Raw genomic sequence first — 23,174 nt, forward strand, 5'->3', positions numbered from 1 at the left:
TTCTTTGAATTCCCAGTCAGACAATGGCACTATATACCAGTAGCAAGAAATGAGGGTATTTATAACCCCAATATATTCTTTGAATTACCAGTCAGAAACTGGCACTATATGGCAGTAGCAAAAATAGTGGGTGTATATAGCCCCAAATCTATTGCTAGGGGACTTGCAGGGTATTTCTGGGGTGAAGGTGGGGGGGCACACCGTTGGAACGGGTATCGGGGGTATATATCGGGTATACGGGAATACACTGACAGTGTATTCCATTCAGGATCCTGGGAAAGCTGGGTTGCGGCGATTGAGCCCGTCAGTGCCACGTTACACTGACAAGCTTCTCCCTGGAATTTAGCTCTTATAAGAGCTGTTGGTTGTCTTCTCCTTCCTATCTAGCCTGTCCCTGCCTACCCAGAATCTAAGCCCTAGCTAGCTGGACGGAAACCTCCGTCCTCGGTGAATTGCAAGCTCAGAATGACGCGAACCTGGGCGGCGCTGTTCTTTTAAATTAGAGGTCACATGTTTTCGGCAGCCAATGGGTTTTGCCTACTTTTTTCAACGTCACCGGTGTCGTAGTTCCTGTCCCACCTACCCTGCGCTGTTATTGGAGCAAAAAAGGCGCCAGGGAAGGTGGGAGGGGAATCGAGTAATGGCGCACTTTACCACGCGGTGTTCGATTCGATTCGAACATGCCGAACAGCCTAATATCCGATCGAACATGAGTTCGATAGAACACTGTTCGCTCATCTCTAATTTTTATCAGACACTTTATTTATTTATTTTTCACTTTTTATTTTTTACTTTTACACTTTTTACTTTAGGACACTTGGATTAGTGATGCTTTGATAAAAGCACCACTAATTCTCTATTAGACGCTGCAGGACACAGCTCTCAGTGTCTTGCAGCGTCTGGAGAAAGTCAGACGCAGGGGCTGCCTGCGTCTGACTTCCTCTTAAAGCGGCAGGATCAACCAGGTATTGGGGGTCTTTTGGAGCTTGGGGTCACTGGCCAGACCCCAGGCTCCATGTTAGAGACATCGGCACCCCTCGATCTCGCCGCGGGGGGGTGCCGATTCGGCCGGCACCGTCACGGAACCGCTTCAGTTCCGTGATCATGTTTGATCATGGAACTGAAGGGGTTAAAACCCCCCGATCGGAGCCCCCTCCGATAGGGGGTAATGGAGCAGGGTCTTAACTGTCAGATACAGCTAAGATCCGCTCCAATTACATCGGCACTGACAGGGAATCCTTCCCTGACTGCCCGACGTAATTTTACTATAGGGCAGTCAGGAAGGACCTGTCAGTGCCGACGTAATTTTACTATGGGCCGGTCGTTAAGGGGTTAAACGTTCTTGGTCACAAAGCACTAATGATAATCAAAGTTCAATTTTAGTTCAGATGGTAATTGAACTTTTTTTTTGTAATATATATATACTATGATTTCCATCTGCAACTATTACAAAGAGTAATCGGATGTACACCAAACATTCAGTGTATGACCAATTACATTCTTTCACAAGTACTGCATAGCAAATTTATGTGTATAACTCTAAACTGAAATTTAGGTTCAATTGAATTAGAAATAATAGTATTTTACTAAGTGCAAATAAAGGGAGGTAGCTAACTTTCAGTTCACAATGTCGACAATTGAAGTAGTGTAAAGAACAAAAAAACATATATAAGCAAATTTTTCCACTTCAGGATTAAGAGCAGAAACTCCAGCAGTTTTTAAATTTCTACTAGAGTTCCCATTCATCTTCTCTCAGATCACAAAGTTGTAATTTCAATAAATAGGTTACATCCATTACAAATATAGAATGTATGATTAAGCCAGGTTTCAAGCAAATTAGCCTTTAGATGCAGCAGGGGTTACAGCCATTAACTCCAATAATAGAATACCTACAGAAAAATTATGGGCTTTCAAGTTCCCGTTATAGTGCTGCAAAGAAGGCTTTAAAGAATCTCTCCAGAGTATTATTACACTGTTCAAATGCACTCTCTTGTATATTTACTATTGTCAAGGCTTCCTTTTTGTGCATGCTGTATTTACACTCATTCTCTACAATTCATGAGTAGAAGCAAGCAATAAATGCAAATACGGTGGGTAGTCTAATCTTACAATGATATGATAATTAAAATAATTGTTCTAATCCAGTTATACAGCAGTTTGGTTTGTCTAATGTTGACTTAATAAAGAAATGAATGGTAATAATTTTTACATTTATATTGGTACATTGATGTTTGATTTTAATTTTTTTACGTTATGTTTCTGTCTTGCTTTGTTACACATCGTATAAGGCTCCATATTCCATTTTCCCTCATTTCCTGGCTAGGCTGCAGTTCCCAGCTCTCTGCTTCTGAATAGTTGCTTTGTGTGTCATATTGTGGGTATATTGGGCTGAGATGTACCAGAATTATTAAGAGACTCTCGCCTTTTAATAATCCAGGCTCAATGTGGGATGTTCCAATAACTGGAATTGAAACATACCAGTCTGAAATCCCTGACCAACTTTCATCCTCTCCCTGTACTGTCCACTTTGTTGAAAGATTGCAAGCAGGTGCACAAAAAGGGAAAAAAAATGCAATTTTTGTGAAAAAACGGCAATTCAAAACACCAAAACACTTTTTCCTGCCTTATATGTCCAAAAATTGGTATACAAGACATAATAAATTGGCCCCACTTTTCTAAGTTCATAGCCCATTATAAGATAAGATAACCCTTTAATAGTCCCACATTGGGGAAATTTCACCATGTTACAGCAGCATAGTAATACAGATACAGGATAATACACAGTAATATATTACAGACATAGACACACATATGCTGAGAAGAGAAGATATACTAGGAGTCAATAGCAGGTAAGGAAAAACGGAAGAGAAAGAGGAAGACCTCATGGTCATCGTCATAATCATTAGTTCTCTGTGCGGAGTGATCTTCGCTTGGTCTGATGTAGATTATACAGCCTGGTCGCGGTTGGAAAGAAGGACCTGCGATAGCGCTCCTTCTCACACTTGGGGTGAAGCAGACGGTCACTTACAGTGCTGCCAAGTCCCTTCAGGGTCCCATACATGGGGTGGGATTTGTTCTCCCGCATGGAGGTCACCACAGACAGTATCCTTCTGTCACCAACCACCTGTACTGGGTCCAAGGGGCTCCCCAGGACAGAGCTGGCCCTCCTGATCAGCCTGTCAAGTCTATTTCTGTCCCTGGTTGATATACTGCTCCCCAGCAGGCCACACCAAAAAAGATGGCTGAGGCAACCACAGAGTTGAAGAAGGCCCTAAGAAGTGTCCCCTGGACTCCGAAGGCCCTCAGCCTCCTGAGCAGGTAGAGTCTGCTGTGGCCCTTTCTGTGCAGTGCCTCCAGGTGATCAGCCCAGTCTAGTTTATTGTTGAGGATCACGCCTAGATACTTATAGGTCCTGACTATCTCAATACATGTTCCTTGGATCTCCACTGGGGTCGGAGCACCTCTCCGTTTACTAAAGTCCACCACCATCTCCTTGGTCTTCCCAGCATTAATCCTGAGCTGGTTCTGCTGGCACCATTCAACAAAATCCCGGTTTAAGTCTCTGTATTCCCTATCGTCACCATCAGTGATAAGGCCTACTATTGCAGAGTCATCGGAGTACTTCTGTAAGTAACAGCTGGATGAGTTGTGCCTAAAGTCAGCAGTGTACAGTGTGAAGAGAAATGGGGCAAGACCTGTACCTTGTGGTGCCCCCATACTACAGATCACAGTGTCAGACACACCGTTTTGGGCTCTCACATACTGAGGGCAGTTTGTAAGGTAGTCTAGTATCCAGTTGGACAGGTGGTGGTCCACACCACGAAGATTCAGCTTCTCCCTCAGTAGCCCTGGCTGAATGGTGTTGAACACACTGGAGAAATCAAAGAACATTATTCTCACAGTGTTCCCGGGTTTCTCTAGGTGAGAGAGAGCTCTATGAAGAAGGTGGATGATGGCGTCATCCACCCCAATGCCTGGCCGATAGGCAAACTGGAGGGGGTCCAGAGCGGAGCTCACTAGGGGGCGTAGGTGTGTCAGGACCAGTCTCTCTAGGATGTTCATCAGGTGGGATGTCAGTGCTACAGGTCGGTAGTCATTGTAGCCCATCGGGTTGGGTTTCTTTGGGACTGGTACCACGCAAGATGTTTTCCACAGTTGAGGTACCACTCAAAGCAGGGAAATCTTTTTTAAGCAAAATGTTTTTTGAAGAGTCTCTGTTTTAGACTAAAGCCCCATGTAGCATGCCACAGCAAAAAAGCACTGAGGGAAAAATCGCAGTGGCAGCACATCACAATTTTTCCCACAGCGGTTTCATCTGCTGAATTTTCTGATTCAATTATGCCAATAGGCAAACCCCTGCTTTTACGCCACATTGGGCCCTGGCCTTACTCTGACTTGATTGTTGTTTAGTGAGAGTGAGAGAAACAGAACAATAAACTTTCTGTTTGCATCTACTAGAGCTGAGCAAACTAATTCAGATTAAACCCAAATTTTCCAAAAGCTGAAAAGCTGAAACCTATAGGGTTCATAAAATACTATTATACTCTTCAGGCCTCTTGTGGTATTCTGGAATCTTCTTTAGGCATCTTTTTGATGCCTCTGGTTCACTTGACAGGCACCAAAGTCACCGTTGAGGCCTGTGATTGGACCTCAGCGGTCAGGTGGGGCACACCAAAGTTATGTCACTTTGACTCAGGTCCTAGGTGTGTGATATCAGCCATAGCAAGACTCCTGAAGAGGAAACCATCATACTGTAATGCTGAATACAGAATAAAACTATGCCCAAGGTAGTGTATGAAGCAAGGAGTGGGGATAAAAAGCACAGAGTACAGCTTTACTGACAGTGGAGGGTATTCATTAAATTATTGACAAAAAAAATAAATATATAAAAACTACTGTAAAAAAAAGAGGCAAACTGCTTTGTCCTTTTTGTACCTGGCTCAACATTTTTTTGTAAAATGTGCGGAGTGGAGCAGGGCGAGGATCAATTTATTCTGGGGCAGCAATGTCTGAGTCCAACAGGTTTACTGTAACACACTCCAGAAAAATGGAACAAGTTATACATGGAATATTTCCAGGCTTTGGCTGGCATACACTTTTCAATTTTGTGGGATGTTCCAGAATTATTAACAAGCTGAAACCTCTTAATAACTCTGGTGTGTCTGGCTTTACCGGGATAATTGAATGAAAGTGGTGTTGGAAACGCCATCCTTAATAAATTATGTCCTTTGTTTTATGGCAGCATGGCTGTGTATCATAGTCGAGTCTCAGGAAATTTCAGTTTTCATAAGGAGAAAAAAATGAAATGAAAATACCTGAAGAAAGAAGTAAAATAATGCAAGGCTCATGAAGATTAAAGTTGCTTGCGCTAGGAAGGAGGGTCAGTGATTACTTGATATAGTTAATTCCACCCAGACCCCACATGGTTTAATTATGGTTTTATCCTATGTAATTATGCATGGTGTAATTTCTTGATGATGATACTGATTCTGTGTTGTTACATTTAAATAAATAAAACCTCAAAAAAGACAACACTTTCTGGAGTTATTTGTCTAGCGGATAATCCTTATTTTTTCATGTTTCTATAATATGTATTTCTGACAGATGGGTGGGTCTGAAAAATGTAGGCAGTATTTGATCAGTATTTCACACATGTATGCTAAAACCAGTGGCGTAACTAGGAATGGCGGGGCCCCATAGCGAACTTTTGACATGCCCCCCCTTCTTCCTGACCGACACCGAAGACCTCGACCGACCAGCCCCCCACTGCATTCCTGCTTCATATTATGCCCCATTATGGCCCCTGCACATGGTATTATGCCCCATAATGAACACCCATGAATTATAATTAGAGACCCGGGGGGAAACAAACATTTAAAAAACACTTTTACTTACCTATCTCTGGCTCTGCTGCAGTCTTCGGTGGTGTCGGCCATCTTTAATGACATACTGACATCACATGACCTGGGACGCAGGCCCCAGTCATGTGACATCAGGGACATCCCACAACTAAGCCCGAAGCCTGCTAGGAGTGTGAAAAGGTAAGTAACACGTTTTTTTATGTTCCTTTACCTTTCTGGGGCCTACGATCATTATACTCGGGGGTCTGAAAAGAACCCCAAGTATAATAATAATGCTTGTGGGGCCTGCGGCGTCACCTACTGATCTCAGCCACTGCCAGTATCGGTAAGTAAATAGTAATTCCAGCCGGTAACAGCCTATTAAGAAAAGAATATATCCATTGTAGTCTCAGGCCTTACTATAACTCCTAGGCAGCAGGCCCCAGGGTCATGACCCTCGGGGTCATGTTTGACGCAGACCTTTCCTTCACCCCTCATGTTGAATCACTCGCACGTTCATGTCACCTCCACCTCAAAAACATCTCCAGAATACGCCCTTTCCTCACCAGAGATACACTAAAGACACTTATTGTCTCTCTGATTCATTCTCCCCTTGACTACTGTAATTCCTTACTAATCGGTCTTCCCCTCACTAAACTCTCCCCTCTACTATCTATTCTGAATGCAGCGGCCAGGCTTATCCATCAGTCTAGACGCTACAGCGATGCCTCGGGTCTGTGCCAGTCTCTACATTGGCTGCCTATTCAATATAGAATAAAATATGCAGTTATTACTCTCATCCACAAGGCTCTCCATAATGCCGCACCTCCATACATTTCCTCCCTCATCTCTGTCTACCGCCCAACCCGTGCTCTCCGTTCGCTCAATGACCTAACACTTACATCCTCTATTATCAGAACCTCCCACGCTTTTATACAAGACTTCTTCCGAGCTGCACCACTTCTCTGGAATGCTCTACCCCGGACAATCAGATTAACTCCCAATTTCTACAGCTTCAAACGCAAACTAAAGACGCATCTTTTCTAGACAGGCCTATCACAATGTCTAACGTAAACCCTTAACCCTCCTCTGTCCCCGCTCCCACATTACCCCACATGATATGATGTCATCTCAGGATAACTTTATCTGTCCAAGCTCCATCCACATGTTAAAGGACACGACTGTTGACGGCTCATAAAGTTTTATGTGCAATGACAGTCACCTCTATTACAAAAGTGTCTGACCTCTGCATAAGCAATACCGCCCCTGCTACCTCTTGTGTCACCCCCTCTACCTCATAGCTTGTAAGCTCTTGCGAGCAGGGCCCTCAGTCCCATTGTGTGAAACGACTTTCTTTGTAATGTATCTTTCTGTCTGTATTTGAACCCTACAAATTGTACAGTGCTGCAGAATATGTTGGCGCTATATAAATAAAATGTATTATTATTATTATTATTATTATTATTTAAAAGAACAAAAAATGCAGAGGTTGTGGCTGTCGCCAGGCCTCTAATGTCCCGGGCCCTGTGGCAACCGCTACCCCCGCTACCCCGGTAGTTACATTACTGGCTAAAACGCAACCCAAAAAAGTGACCTACCTAGGGGGAATCCTGAGGTTTCTTTATTTCTACAAAGTAAACTGTAACATCAATGCCAGTTTGGGTCTCTGCTCGCACACTGAGGCACAGGAGGCGAGTTCAGTTTGATTCCTTACTTAATGTTTTTCATTGCACTGTGTGAATACTGCTCTATCTATCTCTGTAATTGAATTTCCACCACACCCATATCCTGCACCTTGTTTCCTATGTTCATCAAATAGTTAATTCTAGCCTTCCCTGTGTGATTGACTGCCTGTCTTCCAATCAAGCCTAGGGCGGGTCTTGGGCTTTCTATATACTGGAGATCAGTCCTCATAGAAGTGCTGGCTATTGTGAATTTGTCCATGCTAAGCTCCTCTTCTGCTATTACATTGCTGACCTCTGACCTCTGGCTTACTCTTTGATTACATTTTGATTACTCTTTGATTGCTGCTCTTGGATTATGATTCTGTACTGTGTTACTCGACCCATGGTTAGCTGACCTCCCTTTGTTGTTATTTGTCTTGTCTTTGTTCTGTGTTGTCATTTATATAGGAAGGGCCCATCGAACAGTTGCCACCAATTACTTAGAATTGGACCATCAAGCAGGAAGGGACAGTGGTGGGAACTCAGCTTAGGGCTCACTGTCTATTGTGCCCTCCCCCAGGATTCACCAGCAGCTTCTAGGGAATTGCTCCTATTGCAATTCCCTTACAATAAGCATAAACTGTTCCTCCCAATGCTATGCTCATATTTGTCAAGAAACAAAGAAATGACAATAAGAAAAAAAAAAAAAAAATCTCTACAATTTTACTGTTAAAATGGGGTTGGATTTCAGTAAATATGAGCATACTATGAATTGTATTGGTTCACGGTATAATATGATAATTTACAAAGACTGGCTCCATCTCAAGTATCCTATAGGTACTTCACATTCATCAAGGGCCTTGAATAGGTAAATTAAATGCTGTAACTTTCAAGGTGACTTACTGAGTCAAGTTCTCTTCTAAAGCAGCTCTACATCTATGCAGGATTATCATATTTACAATAGCAAAATAATAACTTAAATGAATCTCTGTAAAACCGTTGTCTCTGCATAACAGACTTCCTGGTCATTTTTTAATTATTATTTTTTTTAAATAACTTCCCTGCTCTTGCAGCTTTATAGTTGTAAGTATTGAGTTGTAGAAATGCCAGGTTGCTGGCCAGATTGATTAATAATAAAGCTTCTTCGTGCATGTATTTGCAATTAGAAATGACTCAAGCTTGAAAATAAGCTTGGTCAACTGAAGAAACATAAATAAATATTCAGAACTATGTGTTCAAATGAATGTACTGTAGATATGCTCATTTAGTTATTATTCAGATTGAATTGTTGTTGTTTATATAGTTTCCCAATATATCTATTGCATTGTAACAAACAAATTGTAACTGTGGATGAAAACCTTCAAATATATTTTGTATCCATTTCTTATTATTTATAATTGCTAGTGTATTTATTAATATCTATTTTGTATTCCCAACTGGAAACTTTCCATATATATGTATAACCAAGGACATAAAACAGATATTGATTGATCTTTCACACAATATAAAAAGGGGGTAAGCAAAAAGGTTGGTAAGCAAAATCACTAGTAGACTATTCACAGAGGGTCAAAGTTTACCTATTAAATTATAATCTATAGAACCACGCAATATTCTGTAACCTTCATTAGGTATGTATTAAAAGAGATAACATGTAAAAGAATAAAACAGGGCACCAGTAATTCTTTATAACATGCGGAGGTCACTAATGGGGCATTATACTGTGTGATAGGCACTTATTTCCCATTAGTGCCCATACACACACAGTATGATGCTCCTTAAAGGGGTTTTCCTGGATAAATAGAAATTCCTACAGTAATCTAAACATCCTCCCCCGCCTCCTTTATAATTACATAATTTAGCAAAAATGTATAGTTACTAGTGTTAAGCGAATAGTATTCGAATCCTAGATTCGAATACCTCCGCTCACATAGGAATGCATGGGAATGGCCGATCGCGAAGGGGTTAAGCGCCGGCATTCAATGCATTCCTATGGGAGCAAGGTGTTCGAATCTAGGATTCACTCAACACTAATAGTTACCCATATGACCGCCACAGGACATTTTCTGATTATCAGCTCACGATCTGTTTCAGAAAACGGAACATCAATACTACTTCCCCCTCCACCTCATCATACTTACCTCTCTTCAAACCAGACTCTCCCATGGGCAACCACTCCTCCTCCTTCTGTGACATCTTCCTGCGTATGCACAAAAGAGCCTGAGTCCTGGCTTTGCATTGTAGCTTACACTCCATCTCTTTTGTGCTAGCATGGGAGCCCGAAGGAGCTGTCCACACCTGTACTGTAGAGATGGAGTGAAAGCTACAGTACATTGCCAGGACTGCTGAATAGGCACTGGCAGAATCAAAGAGGAGAGGCTGTTCCTCGCAGAATGAAGTCTGGATAGGAAAAAGACAGGTAAGTATAATGGATAGGGGGTGGACTGAGATAGTTTTAAACAGTTAGTAATGGGCAGAATGGAAGCTGGAAAGACATGGAGGGGGTGTTAGAGAGGGAGTTGGTAAAGTGAGAGGGAGATAGTGTAAGAGCCTACAAACTACTATAATGCATTGCACAAGCTAAGACAGCAGGAAGCTACACCACCTAAACTAATACCGAAGATCTTAGGTGCTCCCAGAGAAATCCAGAAATCACTCAAAGCACTGCTAAAGGTATTTGTGTGCACTTATTAACTCATTAATAACACTGACAGATAGATAGATATAATTTTTTTAAAAGATTTTTTGCCCTTTTAATGCTCGCTAAACAGTATAAAGAAGTTCCTTAGTGTCATCCCCTCGCAAAGTATAATGTTAAGTTAGTGCCCCCCACACAGTATGATGTCATTCTAATTCCCCTACACACAGGGGTGAACCATTTGTTTCTGACGCCTGAAGAAGACGTCAGAAAGCCGCCCCCCCTCCCCGAGGAGGGGGCGGGGAGGACTTAGCGGAGGGGGCGGGGCCTAGTGGAGCGAGCATCTTAACAGGCAGAGAGCAGGCATGGAGAAGACCTGCTCTCTGCCTGAACGTGAGGAGCGGCCTCTGGAGCAGCGCTGCTCCAGTGGCCTCCCCAATCCACCGCTCAGTGACGGTGACCCTAAGCCAGTCCAGGACAGCTTGTCTACCAGCAAAGTCTGCGTGCCAGCCGCTTCCATTCATTTCTATGGGTGTGTGCTATTCGAAACGGCTGTTTCGAATAGTGTTCGCTCATCTCTATTCCCAAGCGTTTTTTATTCCCACTACTAGAGACCACTGTTCCCTGGCTCCTGCCCACAATCAAGATGGCTAGTATCGATTCATGTCCTTGGCCATCTTGCTTCCTGTTTTAGGCCTATATAAACTCAGAGCACATTCAGAGCCATGCTTGAGTATTGAGTTTATTTCCAGTCTCTAGCTCTGAGGTACAGTATATCTTGCACAGATAACCTTGGCTCTGTCTGCTTACCCGCTTGTGTACCGACCTTGGCTTTGTCTGCTTACCTGCTTGTGTACCGACCTTGGCTCCGTCTGACTACCCACTTGTGTACCGACCCCTGGTTATCCACCGGGCAAGTTTTTTACTTTGCAGCATCTTTGCAGCTATCCTTCCTGGCTACCAGATTCCAGCTGTATATCACCAGTAAAGTAACAACAGGTTTGCAGGCTTTATTAAAAACTGGTTTAGTACCCCTCAAGTGAACAGAAAAGGGCTATGTCCTACTTCTCCCTTAGATACAGGTAATCTTCACCTCCATGCAAGCTAGAAGATAAAGTGTCAATGACTAGTCCACAAACATCCTAATGGAAAACTTAAAACTTTAAACATCTGGAGCCACCACCATGATGTTCACATACATGCAAACTCAAGCAACAGTCCTCTCTCCAGCAGGATATTCCTCACATAATCTAAGATCCTGTGTCTAAATTCTTTTTTCGTTTTCCCCATATAGTTCATTGAGCAAGTGCAAGTCACCATATATACTAAACCTGAAGTACGACAGGTAATTAAATCCTTTGTGATATAGATAACACCCATAAACAGGCTAATGATCTTGTCACTTTTAAGGACATGATCACAAGGTCTTACAAGATCTGCACTTCAATGTGCCAAATGTATTGTTCCTCATTAATTATAATTGTTAGTACAATTATTAATATTATTGATTTTTTTTATTATTATTATTAGAGATGAGCGAACAGTGGAATGTTTGAAGTTCGATTCGAGTAGCCGCTCAATACTCGACTGTTAGATCGACCATCAAACCCCATTATAGTCTATGGGGAATAAATACTCGTTTAGGGGGAAACCACTATTTGACTCAGGAGGGTCACCAAGTCCACTATGACACCCCAGGAAATTATACCAACACCCTGGAATGCAACTGGGACAGCAGGGAAAGCATGTCTGGGGGCATCGAACATGCCCAAGTCACTGTATTATGTTGGGATCCCTGTCAGCTTGCAATATGTGGGCGCTGACTTTTTCTCATAGGAATGCATTGACAAGCGTTGATTGGCCGAATGCCATACAGAGTACAGCATTCGGCCAATCAACGCTGGTTCTGCCGGAGGCTCATCTGTGAGGAGGCAGAGTCTAAATCGGACCAGAATGAAGACTGCTGTGGACCGATCTTAGACTCCACCTCCTCCGGCAGAACCAGCGTTGATTGGCCGGATGCTGTACTCTGTATGGCATTTGGCCAATCAGCCCTGGTCAATGCATTCCTATGCCGAGATTTAGCAGTGCTTGCCGTGCACTCAGCTACACCGGAGATGCAGTTGAGCTGAGCGCACAGAGATGTAGCAGAGCAGAGTGTGCGCTGAACCCTGCTGCACACTCAGCTCAGCTGCATCAGAGATGCACTGAATCCTGCTGCACACTCAGCTCTACTGCATCAGAGATGCGCTGAACCCTGCTACACACTCAGCTCTGCTGCATCAGAGATGTGCTGAACCCTGCTGCACACTCAGCTCTGCTGCATCAGAGATGTAGCAGAGCTGAGTGTACGCTGAACCCTGCGGCACACTCAGCTTTGCTGCATCTCAGCAGAGCTGAGTGTGCAGCAGGGTTCAGCGCACACTCAGCTCTGCTTCATCTCCGGTGTAGCAGTGCCGAGTGCACGGCCAGCACTGCTACATCTCAGCATAGGAATGCATTGACCAGCATTGATTGGCTGAATGCCATACAGAGAACAGCATTCGGCCAATCAATGCTGGTTCTGCCGGAGGAGGTGGAGTCTAAGATCGGTCTACAGCAGTCTCCATTCTGGTCTGATTTAGACTCCACCTCCTCACAGACGAGCCTCCGGCAGAACCAGTGTTGATTGGCCGAATGCTGTACTCTGTATGGCTTTCGGCCAATCAACGCTGGTCAATGCATTCCTATGGGAAAAAGTCAGCTCGCGCATATCGCAAGATGACAGGGATCCCGACCAGATAGAGCCCCAAAGAGCTGGATGAGTGACATTCCCACCTAAATAAAGGTAATCCCTAGCTAACCCTGCCTGTACATCTATCCCTGTCTCACAGTCACATAGTTCACAGTCTCATGTGAACCGGATATTAAATCCACTGTTCGTATAAATTGGAGGTCACCTGAATTAGCCAGCCAATTACTTTTTCCGATTTTTTTTCTATGCCTCCATTGTCGTAGTTCCTGTCCCACCTCCCCTGCGCAGTTATTGGTGCAAAAAAAAGCGCCAGGGAAGGTGGGAGGGTAATCAAATTTTTAGTGAGTTTGCCACCTGGTGTTCGACTCGAATTGAGAATCTCGAACAGCCTGATACCCGATCGAACATGTACTCAATCGAACGCTGCATCTCTAATTATTATCATTTAATCATTTAGGATTTCTTGGAAACTTCCTTACATAAAAGATTCTCAATAGATTTTTAAATTCAAGAGTGTCAAACCTTTGGACTTAAGTGAAGCAATTGCATTTACCACTTTCATTAGAATTCTCCATTGGGGTGTTTGTGAACTAGCCATTGACACATTATTTTTTTGGCTTGCATGGGGGTGCAAATTACTTGCATATAAAGGATCAGTGGGCGCTATCCCTCTAGCTAGATAGATACTTTATTGATCCACAAGGGAAAGTCATTGTCCCAATGGGTCCACAGAGAATACTGACAGCTCCACAATATATAAAAACATACAAATGGACATTTAGAGCAGAAACACATTTCTAATGTTATGAATACACGAGAATAGTGGTAGGGGTGTCTCAGAGGTTGGTGGGGGGGGATAGCTGGTAAGTATGTATATGGGTGGTAGGTGTCAATGAAAATGGTTTGTAGGTAGGGGATGGTGTATGATGGCAGTTGCAAAGGAGCAAGAGGACTGGGATAGCTACTAAGGCCGTGGCAAGGTAGGCTCAGTGTTTATGGTGGCCCATCATGTTGGTGGCAGTTTTGTTGTAGCAAAATATTGCATTGGGGTTAAGTGAACTCCTGAACCCTTCACTGTGCCAATGTAGCTGAATGACCCTCCTGCTAAAAGTACTCTGTTGGCAGCTCTTAATTTGATGCAGGGGGTGGCATAAGTTGATCCAGTTTGAGTGCAATTTTCCTGAGAATTCTCCATTTCAAAACCACTTCCCAGCTGTTCAGTTATATTCTTGTCACTGACCTTGTCCTCCATATTAGCTTACCTATGTTCCTCATGTCCACATGTCTTGCATTGCTTCCCCACATAGTCTGAGTAAATAAAGCACTGGCCATAGGAGTGATAAAATGCATACTTTTTACCTTACCTGTATTAACATACCTCTCCCACACCCCCATCCTCTTCCCACCCCCCATGCCTCCCCACTCCCCCCCCCACTACATTTTCCCTTACTAAGAAAACATGAAATGTTTGTTGACGTTGCTAATTTATGTTCTCATTCTGTTAAACACATATTGTGATTGATCGTAATTGTAATGTCACTTTGGATTTCCCTATTGTTCTTTACGACTTAAATTGACTTTGTCATTTACCTGATACTTATTGACTTCAATAAACTTTGAATATAAAAAAAGAATGCATCAAAGAGTCTGCTGCAAACCTCGAATGACTTAAGTTTACAAAGGGAAAAACAGTCTAGTAACCTTCTGTTCACAATATATACCACCTAGTTCAAGTACGATTCATGCTCCTGTCTTCTCCAAAAATTCTCGTATGACCCAGTGGTTGTTGGCTTTATTACTGACAGAGATAACTAGGAATACAGGAGGGTAAGTGGAGGAGTTCTCAGGGGGAAGGGGGTGGCAAAAGTTGCCTCTTCATAAACGTAAACAAAACCAGGAAGTTGCTGAATGACTTTGGCAGGAAGAGCTCCTGGCCCTAAAGGACAGATGGTTGAGAGGGTCTCGGTCTATAAGTACCTGGGCAATCTCAGGTTGAGTTGGTCATGGGCATGGGGAATAGGGCAGTAGTGGCCCTATATGACACAGGAGGTTTGATGGTTTGATGGTTTGATGGATGTTCTGGTTGGTTATTGATACTTCCCTATATATGATGTTGTCTAGTAGTAGAGTTGATTTACTGATGTCCTATAGTACATTGAGGTAGGAGTAGACCTGGATTGGATACAGTGGGAGTCAAGGGAACTTTTGGATGGGCTCCAGGTGAAGGGTAGAGAATTGATGGTCCTATGGTCACTTTCCAACATAGGCACTCCATACAATTGTACCTCACATTAATCTTTTTTGGCTTACCAAAAAACATACAAGCATAATGGAAAAAGTACAAGCCAAAAATATGAATAGATAGTCTGACTAAATAATTATAGCAATTACAAATATTTATTAAACAGATCCGTAAATGATTACCATTAAAATATTATAGATACGGCAGGGCAGATGGAATTTGTCAAAACACAAAAGAATGACACTAGAAATGAAAGACATAAAGTGCTGAGCATAATTACATAATATTAAATTCTAGGTAAATGTCAAGTCATACAAAGTACATGGACCCAATATCAATGGTGTACAATGCCCCTATAGACAATGAACATTAATCATACATTCTACAGTAGTCAATGTCGATGTATATTATCTACACAGAGACAAATAACAGTGCAGGGTACACCTAGAACTGCAACGAAAAAATGAAAAAATAGGGGACACACCAAAAATGTCATCATATTATTAAATCATCATGTATTATACATCAGATCACATTCTAATGTCAGACACAGCGACAAGTAATGGAGTCCAATAGTGACCATATATTTAATTATCTGAAGTCATATTGAAATTGAAGAATGGTTAGCTCAGTACTCACAGAAAAACACAAAAAGTACAAAAATATTGGCCCATTTTATTGGCAGATGAGGATGTAGCACCTCATCTTACCAAATATCCAAGTATTACTTGGAAGCGTTCAAGGAATTTGCGCGACATTCTCACAAGCAGCCATTATGTTGCACCTCTTAAAAACATGTTCGGATCTAGAGGACCCAGAATCGATTTCTTCCCATGTGGTGATTGCACAATGTGCACACACATGGTGAGAACTACTGAATTTTTTGATTCCAAACAGGAGAAATGTTACAAAATTCAACATCACATCACCTGTAATAACACAGCAGTAATTTATTGGGCAACATGCCTATCTGGTAGGATCAAGTTGTAAAAATCCAGCAAAAACTTAACTGTTAATGAACTTGAGACATAAAAGAAAAAAACGAAGAATATGAGCAACATCGAAAATGCTAACTGACGCATTTCGGAATGTCCATGTTTCCTTAAACGTAGCTTGATGTGAATGGAGATCTTTGCTCAATATATAGGAACGACTAATCAACACAGATTGACAGAGGATGCGGGAAGGGTGGCCGGTGATATACCCCTAGACACACCTTTTGCTCATATTCTTCAGTTTTTGTTTTATGTCTCAAGTTCATTAAAAGTTAAGTTTTATACAAAGATATTGGATGCTGGAATTTTACAACTTGATCCTACCTCAGTTGTTTCTTAGCCGAAGGAACTAGTCATCCATGCATCTTCGTCTTCTCATCCTGGGATGTGAGTTACTATTATATGAAGCTCCCATTCATTTTTTTTTGCAAATGGACACTAATTTTCCTCTCCCCCTGTTCCCTACTCTGCGAACATGCCCATGTGGTCTGGTGTATATTGGGATGACATCTAGGGCCTTGAAAGTGCGCATATCCGATCATGTTAGTAAGATCCGGTCTGGGCCAGGGCCAGGTATGTACCAGTACCAGTAACTGGCATATGTGACATTTCCTAACTAACACTAGCTGCTAGCTGGGCCAAGTATAGGATTAATACTGACTGAGTGCCAGCACAGACTTACTCATTTGGCACACCCACAAACTGGTGATAATACTGGCTAACCCCATATGCAACTATGTTAGCTCCCCTACTAGATAGTTTTATCGGTACGGATAAGGTGTCACCATCAGAAGGGATTTATTGTCAGGTTTAAGTATCCTCGAGGTGTGGTACAGGCTCTGTTTTAGCAATAGCCACCACATATTCTCTATTAGACAAAGGTACTTACCTGTTCAGTTGCATTCATCGCTACTTTGGTCTCATATGTGTGTAGTTTCTATTCACACATTTACCACATTTTAGACCCCTTTTTTTCTTTTTTGTTTTTGCTGCATCTTTCACCCACGTAAAAAAGATCAAATCCAGCGTGTGTGTGTGTGTGTGTGTGTGTGATAATAAAGCCACATCATTCCTAGAAAGGTTCTGCTAAACACATTAACCTAAGTCAGCCTCTGTTTTGTATTCATTTCCAGGTGCTGATTCCTGATCAGCATCTGGAATAGTAGACATTATGGTAATACAATAAAGCCAGTCATTGATTGGGCATGGTTTGGTATGACTGGTCTGTATGGCTCCTGAGTAGATATTGAGTGATTGGGGCCCCTGGGATGAACGATCAAATGAGTCATTAGCTTTTGTCTACAGTAGACAACCTCAAGGATCTATGAAGTCTGAAGTGTCATGGTTTGAAGATGATGCTTCAGTTATTCTTTTAGAGGGAAGGAAATTTATTTATGCTCCATTTACAAAGAATTCTTGCAGATCTCTTTTGAAATTGAAAATCTTTCCTGTTTGTTTTTGAACATATATTTTGATTTAAAGTTTTTTCTTTTATTTATTTTTTATAAAAACATGCATAGACACAGTGCGAAAATAGCATGAAAACTGAGAGACGAGAAATGAATATGTAAATATTGCAAAAACAAACAAGCTAATCATAGAATAAGGCTTTATAATAGATTAGAATAGGTAGGTTGCTAGAATTACATAGGAAGTGAGTAATAAGGGACAATCAAATAAATCATGCAGTCGGGGTTCAATAACAAGCTAGAATGTCCATGCAAATGGTACACATCAGAGGTCAGCACAGGCCTGCAGGGCCTAAAACTACAAATGTAACACTATAATGAGTAATGAATATCTGACAAAGTAAAACAGCCACACAGACCCGCAGGAACCAAAACATGCAACATGGCAAGAAATGCATAGCGAGAAAAGAAGACGGGGATAGAGGGAGGATAAAAGGAGAAATGAAAAGGATTAAAGATAAGGAAAGAGAAGAAAAGAGAGGAAGACTATATCTTACTATAACTGCTCTGCACATATAAGAAGATAATACACTCTCTACATAAACAGCAACTAATAAAGAAACAAAATAACTAAGAACCAATAGGAAAAGAGGGTACGATTACTCCTTGATATTTTGTACTCCCACTCAAGTATAAAGTATAGGGACCTATGTTTCCTGCTTTTGGCTTAGGCCCCATGTGATGCCCTGCAGCAAAAAAGCGCTGCGGGAAAAAATGCGGCGGCAACGTATCAAGTTCTTTCTGCAGCGCTTTACACAGTAAGTTTGCAGAGGTTTCTTCTGCAGACTTTCTGTTTCAATTATAACTATTGGGAAACTGCTAGAATTTCCAATAGGTATAATTGACATGCTGCGATTTTCAAAACTGTGCCGGTTTTGGAAATTGCGGCAAATCCGCAGCACAGTTTTTACTGCAAAGTGGGTATGGGATTTGCTAGAATCCCATCCACTTTGCCCTAACTTTAAAATGCAGGCAAATCACGGCCCCTAAGACACATTTTTCTATGTTAATCTGCAAAGTCTTCTCCTAGCTGCCTATGTCCCCCCCTCTGCAAAAACTGATGCTGCCAGTGAAGCCCTCCATGCTGCTGTGAGCGAGCTGCAATCATCTCACCCCCATGCCCTGCTCCTAGTGTCGGGAGATTTCAACCATGTCTCTCCAGCATCCACTCTACCAGGCTTCACTCAGTATGTAACCTGCCATACAAGAGACAAAAAAAAACACTGGATTTGCTCTTTGCCAATGTAAGGGATGCATATAACTCATCTGCCCTACTGCCCCTAGGCAGATCAGATCACAACCTGGTACATCTGCGACCCACATACACTCCACTGGTGCGCAGAGAACCAGCGGTTACCCGTACAGTGAAAATTTGGTCAGAGGGAAGTGTCGGGACTCACACATTGAACACGGAAGTTGAGGGACTCACACACTGCATAACAGACTACATTAATTTCTGAGTGGACAGCACGGTACCAACTAGAAAGGTGAGGTGTTTCTCCAATAACAAACCATGGATCAACTCTGAAATTAAAACTCTTTTCAAGGAAAAAAAGAGAATTTTTAGGTCTGGGGACAAAAATAGCCTGGGGGCGGTGCAGAAACAGCTAAGACAATTGATCAGAGAAGGGAAAGCCAACTACAGGCGGAAGATGGAACTACAGATGGGGGAGGGTAGAATCTCGGAGGTGTGGGACAGCCTTAAGGCAATATCAGGACACAAGAAAAAAAACAGGGCATCGAACAGTAGGAGACAGGAAGTGGCTTAACGAGCTTAATCTACACTTCAATAGATTTGACTCCAAGCCAATGCTTCCTCCACCAGCATTTCAGTCAACCCCCCTCTCCTCACACACCAAGACCCAACCCCCACTGACCGGTGGTAAACTGCAATATGACTATCTGACCCTGCAGGAGTCTCTAGTGTGTAAGGAAATGTAATTAAAGCAGACAAAGCGGGAGGACCTGATGGTATAAGCGCAAGAGTTCTTAAAATGTGCAGTGACCAGCTAGGTGGCATTATTACACACATGTACAATATGAGTCTAAAGCTGGGAGTGGTACCTCAACTGTGGAAAACATCTTGCGTGGTACCAGTCCCAAAGAAACCCAACCCGATGGGCTACAATGACTACCGACCATCTCCAGCATCCACTCTACCAGGCTTCACTCAGTATGTAACCTGCCATACAAGAGACAAAAAAAACACTGGATTTGCTCTTTGCCAATGTAAGGGATGCATATAACTCATCTGCCCTACTGCCCCTAGGCAGATCAGATCACAACCTGGTACATCTGCGACCCACATACACTCCACTGGTGCGCAGAGAACCAGCACTGACATCCCACCTGATGAACATCCTAGAGAGACTGGTCCTGACACACCTACGCCCACTAGTGAGCTCCGCTCTGGACCCCCTCTAGTTTGCCTATCGGCCAGGCATTGGGGTAGATGACGCCATCATCCACCTCCTTCATAGAGCTCTCTCTCACCTGGAGAAACCCAGGAATACTGTGAGAATAATGTTCTTTGATTTCTCCAGTGCGTTCAACACCATTCAGCCAGGGCTACTGAGGGAGAAGCTGAACCTTGGTGGTGTGGACCACCACCTGTCCAACTGGATACTAGACTACCTGACAAACCACCCTCAGTATGTGAGAGACCAAGACGGTGTGTCTGACACTGTGATCTGTAGTACGGGGGCACCACAAGGTACAGTTCTTGCCCCATTTCTCTTCACACTGTACATTGCTGACTTCAGGCACAACTCATCCAGCTGTTACTTACAGAAGTACTTCGATGACTCTGCTATAGTAGGCCTTATCACTGATGGTGATGATAGGGAATACAGAGACTTAAACCGGGATTTTGTTGAATGGTGCCAGCAGAACCAGCTCAGGATTAATGCTGGGAAGACCAAGGAGATGGTAGTGGACTTTTTAGTAAATGGAGAGGTGCTCCAACCCCAGTGGAGATCCAAGGAACATGTATTGAGATAGTCAGGACCTATAAGCATCTGGGCGTGATCCTCAACAATAAACTAGACTGGGCTGATCACCTGGAGGTGCTGCACAGAAAGGGCCACAGCAGACTCTACCTGCTCAGGAGGCTGAGGGCCTTCAGAGTCCAGGGGACACTTCTTAGGGCCTTCTTCAACCAGGAACAGAAATAGACTTGACAGGCTGATCAGGAGGGCCAGCTCTGTCCTGGGGATCCCTTGGACCAAGTACAGGTGGTGGGTGACAGAAGGATACTGTCTGTGGTGACCTCCATGCGGGAGAACAAATTCCACCTCATGTATGGGACCCTGGTGGGACTTGGCAGCACTGTAAGTGTAAGGATTGGAGTCAGGGTCAGGCAGTGCAAAGTGACACAGCTGGGAAAGCAACACTGTGCAGATAATGAAAAAAGGGGTCGTAGGCCCTGCGGCTATGACTATGCTGTAGTATCTGAGATGAGGCAGACCATGGAACTTCCTAATTGAAGTGCGCCTACCACGACTCCTTACGCTTCTATCCCGGCGGCTAGGATAAGGGAAGAGGAGGCCCTGAAAGTCCTAGGGACTGGAGTCATGGGGTCACACCTAAACAGAAAGCACAGTGTAAATGCAATGCAAAATAAAAGACTAAACAGCATGGAACCAGGGAGGACCACAAGTCCCAGCAAGACACAGAAGAGAAGGCGAGGTCAGACGAGCAAGAGGTCGAGCCAGGAGATATAATAAAGGTACCGAATCAAAAGACAAGGGATAGTCAAAAATACAAGCCGGGTATACAAACCAAGGAACAGATCGAATACAAACAGACAGGGAATCAGACTGAGCAGGGGAACCAGGAAACACAAAGTGAATGGCTGGCAAGGATCCATGCCTGGGTGGGGTTTAAATAGCAGCAGAGAACACACCTGATGGCTAATGGCATGGAGACTGAGAGCAAGGAAAAGATTAACCCTTAATGACCTAAGCACACCCAATAGAACTCCTAACACGTCTCCCAGGGAGACGCCACGCAGCAAGGAGACCGTGGCGACTCCGTACCCTGACAGTAAGTGACCGTCTGCTTCATCCCAAGTGTGAGAAGGAGTGCTATCGCAGGTCCTTCCTTCCAACCGTGACCAGGCTGTATAATCTACATCAGACCAAGCGAAGATCACTCCGCACAGAGAACTAATGATTATGACGATGACCATGAAGTCTTCCTCTTTCTCTTCCGTTTTTTTCCTTAGCTGCTATGGAAAAAGTATATCCTAGTATATCTTCTCTTCTCAGCTTATGTGTGCCTACGTCTGTATTATATTACTGTGTATTATCCTGTACCTGTATTACTATGCTGCTGTAACATGCTGAAATTTCCCCACTGTGGGACTATTAAAGGATTATCTTATCTTATCTTATTTTTTCATACTCTGTGTTGGCAGGGAAGCCTCTTGTCTTAATACCCTCTTAAAAGAGTTGTTCCAAGATACTTTGCAGAAATGTGTGATTAACACAGTCTCTGTTACAATCACTTCCCAACTGGTGGTAATCATGTACTGCTCATTGTATTTCACAGATAGCATACTGAGCCATGCTTTTCTATGGGCCCATACACACGACTGTGATTTCCTCTGTGTGCAGCCCATGCTTTTAAATCACGGCAAGTCGGTTGCAGCACAGTTGTCTGCAACCGGCCTAAGACTGCCTGTTATGCCTCCAGCAGGTATCTCATATTACCTGTCATAGCTCCATCTAGTGGCCTTTGTGCAAATTGCAAACCACCATACCTTTTCCTATGTGTCCCACTAGAGCCACCGTAGTTCCTTCCCACAACCTGGTGTCATCACCAGGCTACACTGTAAGTCTTTTTTACTTCAAGCATGGACCCTGCCACATCATCATATACCTTCTCCAAGACTTGGGCCTTAAGTAGCATCGTTGGTATGTAATGGCTATACCCAGCACTATACCTTCATGTATTACATATATTGTTATGTTTCCACACTCCCTAGCATAATTTCTATCTATAGTTGTTCTAGCTAGTAGACCATGCTCATTGAGCCAGACCCAGCTCCCATTCCAGACCACATGTAACCATACACATCATAGATGTCTATTACCTCCCCACTACCACAATGTTACATATCTGATGTTCCTTCCAGCAAGATACATGTACAGTTTGTGTCATAGTGTGCTGTTATGTAATAGTAATGCCTGCATAGCCATGTCATAGAAGATTGTCACATGTATGTCTGCCATAGTAATATGTATACAGTTTGTGTCATGGAAGATTACCACATGCCCATTGTAACTGCAATGTACTGTTTTCTGTTCCCCAGTTTCACCCTATCCCTTGTAATAAAAGCAAAGTTCGGACACCTCTCCAGAGTGCATGAGTTACTGGGAAGGAGTTTAGCTGCCTGTCAACCTATACCCCACACACATAGGGAGGACAGAACACTGCCACAGGCAGGCTTTTAAAAATTGGACGCAAACAGAGAAAAAATGCAGCCCACTTACTTATGAATCTTCATCCAACATTCTTACTGGGAGTTCTATGTAGTCTTGTAGACTTGAGGACGGAGGAAGCCCGGAAATCAACCCCACCGGCTATGGGTCA

The sequence above is a fragment of the Leptodactylus fuscus genome, chromosome 4 (genome assembly GCF_031893055.1).
Source record: "Leptodactylus fuscus isolate aLepFus1 chromosome 4, aLepFus1.hap2, whole genome shotgun sequence".
NCBI lineage: Eukaryota > Metazoa > Chordata > Amphibia > Anura > Leptodactylidae > Leptodactylus > Leptodactylus fuscus.